The sequence below is a fragment of the Vicugna pacos genome, chromosome 6, assembly GCF_048564905.1.
Source record: "Vicugna pacos chromosome 6, VicPac4, whole genome shotgun sequence".
Lineage (NCBI taxonomy): Eukaryota > Metazoa > Chordata > Mammalia > Artiodactyla > Camelidae > Vicugna > Vicugna pacos.
This window is the reverse complement of record NC_132992.1, coordinates 84863516-84871140: the sequence shown is the minus strand read 5'-3', so window position 1 is coordinate 84871140 and position 7625 is coordinate 84863516.

Below are 7625 nucleotides of genomic sequence, written 5' to 3'. Positions count from 1 at the left end.
TGAACTGACAGGCAAAGTGTTTTGCAAGGACAGTTATAAAATAGTATTAACACAGAACTTAAGATCTCTAACTGCTAGAATGTTTTGCTTAGAGAGCATTTGGGATTGTGATCGCCACTGTGTGGTGTCTTCCTGCCAAACCCATTACTCCTGTGAGACTGGGTTTCCACCTCCTTCCTTTCCATACTCTCCCCTAGTAACCCAAGGCCACAGTGACCATTACTTTGGCTTAACTATTGAGCAGAAAATAATGAGGAAAATATTGTAGCAATATAACCACAACGAATACCCCCAAATTATAAAGTCCCATTCAAAATAGATGCTGTCAGAATCCGTACTCATGTCACGTGCTTATTGCTCGACCACCACGAAAACTGGAAAGGAACATCTGTTGTGGCACTGCCATCTGAGCCAAAGGTGCCTTCTTTAAAATACCTGCTATGGGGTTCGTTTGGCAGGAGCTGCCATGCGGCGAGGAATGGGAGGAAATGCCATCCTCACAGCAGCCATGTGCAGGGGGCTTCAAGCAAAGGAGTCAGCCCCATGATCAAAAAATTGGTGTATCACAGGGGAGTGGACAAATAAGCGAATATACTGAAGATTATGGGAGCCCTGTGTTTACTATAGGGTAAAGGAGGTACAAATATGAAAAGAGGGAAGACTAGAATAAACCCTGTGGAGTCCAAGTGGAACTGTAGATCAGTGTGAGCTTGCAGGACTTCTAGATGGATGGACGGATGAGGAAGCAAGCACAGATGGAGACACACCCTCACCGCATGCTGAGAGGACCTGCCAGCACCGTACCAGTGAGTGCAGCCTAGCACCCAGATCTTGGTTCTAAGCAACATTCTCCACCAAAGTGAACCAGGACTCTGGAGAAATGACCAATCCCAGAACTGGGGTAGTGAAAATACAAGAGGGAGACTGGAACGATGCTTGGTGGTGACTGAAAAGTAAGGAAGTGCTCAAAGAACCACAGGGATGTGCAGCCCTTATGAAAATCAGTATGGAAGTTCTTCCAAAAACTAAAAATAGAATTACCACATGACCCAGCAACATCACTGGATAGATATCTAAAAGACTTGAAAGCAGGATCTCAAAAAGATATTTGCACAGCCATGCTCACTGCAGCATGACTCACAACCCCAAGTGCTGGAGACAACCCAAATATCCAACAAGTGACTAGATGAAGTGGTATGGCCACACGACGGACTACTGTGCCACCTTTAACAGGAAAGAAATCCTGTCACAGGCTACCACGTGGATGGACCCTGAGGACATTATGCTGAGTGAACTAAGTCAGTCACAAAAGGATAAATACTGTATGATTCTGCTCACTAAATATCTAAAGCACTCAAAATTATAAAAACAGAAAGTAGGAAGGTGATTGCTGAGGGCTGGGAGGAGGCAGGAGTGTGTAGTGGGTATAGAGTTTCAATGCTGCAAGACGAAAAGGGTTGGGATCTGTTACACAACGGGACTATACTTAACACTTCTGAAATTTACACTTAAAAATGGTTAAGATATGATTTTTTTTTACCACAATTAAAAAAGAAAAAGAACCTGAGAGCATATCAAAAGAACACAGAAGCCAGCTTGAAAGTGCTTCCCACCAGCCAAATCTAGGACAGCTATAGCATCAAAATGAACCATGATACTTTGTAGATTGTAAAACAAAATCCATGTTCCACGTGACGTAAATAATGAACACACAAAAGGGGGAGAAGAGAAACTGCTTATGCCAGAATGCCAAGAAACTATAAATGCCACAGTGTAATTAGAAAATCCCCATTTGGCAATAACTGATTCAGATAAGAATCATCAACAGATGCCAAAACTAGAGGATAAACATTAATAAAACACGAGATTTAGTCTCAAAGTAGCTCCCCACAAATTTCTTATTATCATTAATGAGTAAGTACAAAATATTATTAACTTGACAGTGGAGAAATCTTACAGGCATAATCAATTGTTAAAAATTAAAGTCACCGGTAATGGGAGAAACTGACACTATGTGTCTCCTAATGTAATGCAGAGAACACAGCATCACTTCTCTGGTGTTCCTGTCAAAAAGCTGAACCTAATCATGAGGAAACATCAGACAAACCCAAAGGAAAGGCCATTTACAAAGTAATTGGCCAGTACTCTTCAAAAATGTTAAGGTCATAAAAAAAATTAAAAAAAAAAAAAAAAAAACGGAAGAAGTGCTCCAGTTTGAGGAAGGCTGGAGGGAAAACATAACTAAATGCATGCGTCATCCTGTCCTGAATCCTAGACCAAAAGCAAAAGATTATTATAAGGACACTTTGGAGGAACTGGTAACATGTGAATGGGGTTTGTGGATTTGGTAGAATTTTATCAATACTGATTTCCTGACTTTGATGGAAGTTACCCAGGAGAGTCCTTGTTTAAAAAAAAACAAAACAAACAAACAAACAAAAAAAACCTCACTGAAATGTCTAGGGCCAATAGGACACCGTAACTGAAACTTAGTATCAACAGTTCAAATACTAAAATGTGTACATAGATAGAATAATAAGGTAAATATTGCAAAATGTTAGTAACGAGAAACTAGAGGAAGGATATGTAGGAACTTAACTATTCTCGTTAACTTTTCTGTCAGTTTAAAATTATTTCAAAACAAGAAGTTAAAATATAAGACACACACAAGTGGTCTTTTAGCTATTAGAAATTTATTACACTGGTTTTTATACCAGAAAAATTTCTGCTTAATGGTTTCATTATCTCAGGTAAAACTATTCAAAAGAATAGTTGGAATAAATGTGAAAGAAGCTTTTCTTAATGGGGAATAATGTAGATATAAAATTCTGCTTAATAGCTTTAACACACACAATGTTCTGAATCTTATTAAACCCACTTCCTTCTTCCTACAATAGTTTGTCTCCTGAAAAAAGTCACATATGGGAGATACTGAAAAACCTTGAGAATTTGAATCCTACACGTTTAGTCATTTGTTTTTCTTACAACTGATTGATTTTATACAATCTCATTAGAGACCTACATCCTCTGATATTTAAATATGAAATTTAATCTGAACCATGATCTGTGGGTGATGAATTAGAGTATCTTCGTGATTTCAATTACTTTTAATCATAGTTTGGTATTTAATACTTCTTTTAATATAAAAAATCTCCTATGACAGCAAATGTCTGTCCATAAAGAGTTTTATCATCTTATTTTTATTTACTTATTTGGTCATTTAGAATCATGTGGTAATGTCATGTTAAGCCAAGACCACAGTGTATTTCTAAAATAATTTATATTTCCCATAAGCTTGGTAAACAAATCTGAAATGAGAGCTCCAAAAATACTTAAAACAAGGACAGTAGCAGCATCCTTAGAATAAAAACAGCTTCCCACAGAGATTTGTTTGAAGAACTTCACTAGTTTTAAATGTACAATTAGTAGTGTCTTTTAAAAGATGTAACAATTGTATCAAGGGGAAAGAAGAAAACACATATGATAATGGATATGAATATGGATATTGAACATTAGAATGAAAAAACTTCAGAAAGTGATGTATGTAGTACGTCCTTACGAATCCTTTGTGTATTCTCCACTTGAAATTATCACTCAGTGTCAAAAGTCTGGGTAGGACCCATGGAATCTATTAACAATTTCACAAAAGAAGGACACACACTTTTGGTTCTCTTCAACTACACTGAAGAGAGATTTAAAACTCCCTTAACTTTCGTTTTGCTCCTTGAAATCACATTCTGACTTCAAGAACTGAAATGAAATGGGCTTGAATAATGAATGAAAAAGCACCAAAAAAAAAAAAATAGAGCTGTGTAGGCATGTGGGGGTGGGGTGGAGGGTGAACAGGAGAGAGCAAAGATACCCTCACTTCCAGCAAAGTCCTAGGGTTTTAAATTTATTTTGGCAATTTTCGGTATTTTCTCATAAACACAACAAAGGTGGTTAGGGTAAGAGGAACACAAAAGAAGAAGGGTAACACCTTTCCTTGCCCCCTGCCCAGGGAGGCAGATCTGAATGTTCCTTATCTAATTCCCACTGCATCTTCACTTCTCTATCCACTGGAATGGCCGAATAAAGAAGGGCTTGGGGTGGCAGGGAACAACCACCACCGAAACAAACCAACAATCGACATCTCAATCACTGAATTACTAACTACTATTTCCACCCTTTGACTTAAGTGGTAATGAGTTCATCAATATTTAAAGGACAATAACTTCGTGACAGAACTCTAGAAATTTAAAACCAAAGACAAAATACAGAAGGTGACAATTACCCTTTCTCCCCCCAGCTTCACTGGCATCATCTAGAATGGAGCCAGTCTCTCAGCAGGCTCTTGTCCCTAAGGAACAGTTGCTGGATACTGTTCTCAGAGCAGATAAACTGGACATATTATTCCTAAGCAAAGTGACTGTAACTAAGGAAGCAGCAGAGCCGTGCAGGAAAAAGAAGTAGCTGAAATTTACAGCTTGAAATCTCACAATGTTATGCCTGAGAGCAACTGCAGAACTCAGCTAGTTAAACACACTTACTTTAGTACTGAATCAGTGGATTCTATCAGGATTCTAGATTCATTCATTTAGCATTAAATGAATGCACTCTATGAAGGCTAGGTTCCAACTCTGTCTCTGACCAGCTATCTGGCTCTCAAGCAAATCCCTTCTCTTCCATACGCCCACTCATTCAATACTAAAATGTGTTGAACTAGGTGAGTTCTCCAATCCCCCTCTGCCATAACATTCTAAGATGTTAAGCTGTAAATTTCAACTACTTTTTTTCCCCCATTAAAAGTGAGTGGGCTTTGTCTGCAGAAATTGGTAAGCTGGTTCTAAAATTCATATGGAAACACTAGGGGATCAGAATAGCCTAAATGATTTTGAAAGGGAACAAAGTTGGAGGATGTACACTCGCCAATTTCAAAACTTAATACACCATTACAGTATTCAAGACAATGTGGTACCAGCATGAGGACAGATGTATAGATCAGTGAAATAGAACAGAGAATCCAAGAACAAAGTCATACATTCATGGGCAATTGATTTTCAACAAAGGGAGCAAGAAAATTTGATGAGGAAACAGTCTTTTCAACAAATGATGCTGGGGCTACTGGATATCCACGTGCAAAAGAATGAAACTGGACTCCTACCTCACATCACGTACAAAAATTAACTCAAAAGGGATCAAAGACAAATGTAAGAACTATATTTAACTATAAAACTCTTCAAAAAGATAGGTATAAATTTTTGTGACACTGGATGAAGCAATGGGTTTCCAAGATATGATACCAATACCACATGGAACCAAGGACTAAAATAGATAAATCAGACTTCATCAAAATTAAAACCTTGTGTTTCAAAGGACACTATCAAGATAGTGAAAAAAACAACTAGAGTGGGAAAAATATTTGCAAATCATATATCTGATAAGGATTTGGTATCCAGAATGTATGAAAAACTCTTATAACTCAACAATAAAAAGATAAATAACCCAATTAAAAATACTGAAGTTTCTGAAGACATTTCTCCTGATACGTATATTGAAGATATACAGTCAATAAGTACAGAAAAAACACTCAAAATCATCTATCATTAGAGAAATGCAAGTCAAAACCACAGTAAGATACCCCTTCATACACACTAAAATGGGTAAAATAAAAAAAGATGGTAACAACTACTGCCAAGTACATGGAGAAACTGGAATCCTAATACACTGCTGGAAGGAATGGAAAATGGTGCAGCTACCTTGGAAAATAGTCTGGCAAGTTTTCAAAAGGTTACACAGGGTTGCCATATGATCGAGCAATTCTACTCTTAGGTAATATACCTGCACCCCGACCCCAAATTGAAAACAACGCCCATACAAAAGACTTGTACACAAATATTCATAGCAGCATTATTCATTATAGCCAAAAAGTGGAAACAAACCATGTCTGTCAACTGATGAATGGATAAACAAAACGTGGTCTATCCACATAATGGAATATTATTCAGCCATCAAAAGATACTGATACATGCTACCAACATTGATGAATCCTGAAAACGTTATGCTAAGTGAAAGAAATCAGACACATAAGGCCACATATTGTCTGACTCCATCTTTATGAAACATCCAGAATAGGTATATTCCTAGAGACAGAAAGCAGGTTAATGGTTGCCCAGGGCTGGGGAGAAGGGAGAATGGGGAGTGACTGCTAATGGGTATGGAGTTTCTTTTTGGGGGTGATGAAATGTTCTAGAATAAGATGGTGGCAATGGCTGCACAACTCTAAAGACACTAAAAACCAATGAATTATATACTTTAAAATTGTGGATTTTATAGTATGTGAATCGTTATCTGAAATTTTTTTTAAAAAGGCAAAGGTCCTCCTTAGAGCCCTGCTCAGAAAACTGATTTCCTCACTTCTGTTTCAGGCCACCTACTGGTTCATGAAAATATGGAAACTTTGCAATATTTGACATTTATAATCCCACCGCTACAAATACTACACTAAAATTTCTTTTTAACCAAATCATTTATAGATATCAGTTAACGGTCCATTGTGTTTATTTTGCTTCTAAACAATAAAGATCTGAAAGTCTTTCTGAGTTCATGCTTTATCTCAGATTCCTTTTTAAAACTAATATTTTTCTTAAGTTACTGAGACTAAACAAATACCTTCATTTCAGAAATATTAGTAACATCGCCATCTACAAACAGGTAAAAATACTGCTCCTGAAATGACATTAGTTAGCACAGCCATCTTCAGCCAGTACTTTAAAATTTAATTCCTGTTCATAGGACAATAAAAAGGCTAGGCAAGAAACAATTTTTCAATATCAGTGCTGCAATGTAATATGTATAACCAGATGCTTTAAGCCATGAAACAAATGCAGACTTTCTTCTCCCTGGAATATAAATAGGATTCTAGGTGTCCTCTATTTAGTAATAAGAGTTTAAGTGAAATTTTTTCAAAGCTCTACAAACACACTATTTATCTTCATCTATAACTGTTTCGTGTATCTGGTTTTCAGTACCAGGAGGCTGTAAACTTTGCATTAGCACTGTAATCCACAGTAAAAGCTTTGTAAGCATTTGAAATAGAATGAAATATTAAATCTTGTCCGATACCATTGTGTTGTGCTATACATAGTTCCACATGAGTCAAACAAGAAGACTGATCCTTGTAAAAACACTAAGTGTAAAGAGGAGGGCTGAAATAGTTAGGAATAAACATCCAGGTCTGTCGTGGTTATGCTACATTCTAAAAAAGCACCAACAGAATTACAAGAGGGTGAAACGATTTTCATTTTTAAGATCAAGGAAAATTGCACATATTATTTTTACTCTTAAACACAAATGGTTTACACTATATCAGGGCTGCTAGTCCCAAGAAAGACGTGAACATAGAAAGGACGCCTTATCCAACTTCAGTATTATTTCTGTAGTAATGTGTATAAAACCCAACCACTGCTTGGGCAACCACAGGAGAGGGCAAGCCTAAGAGATGAAAAAATTGACACCTGTTAATTATACTGTTACTGTTTAAAAATGTGAGGTTCAACATCTGTTTCCCTAAAAACAGAGCACTAAACAGCCTCCAAAACAGTCACCTAGCTGATAGTTAAGATGTGTCTAAAATGTACGCAGAG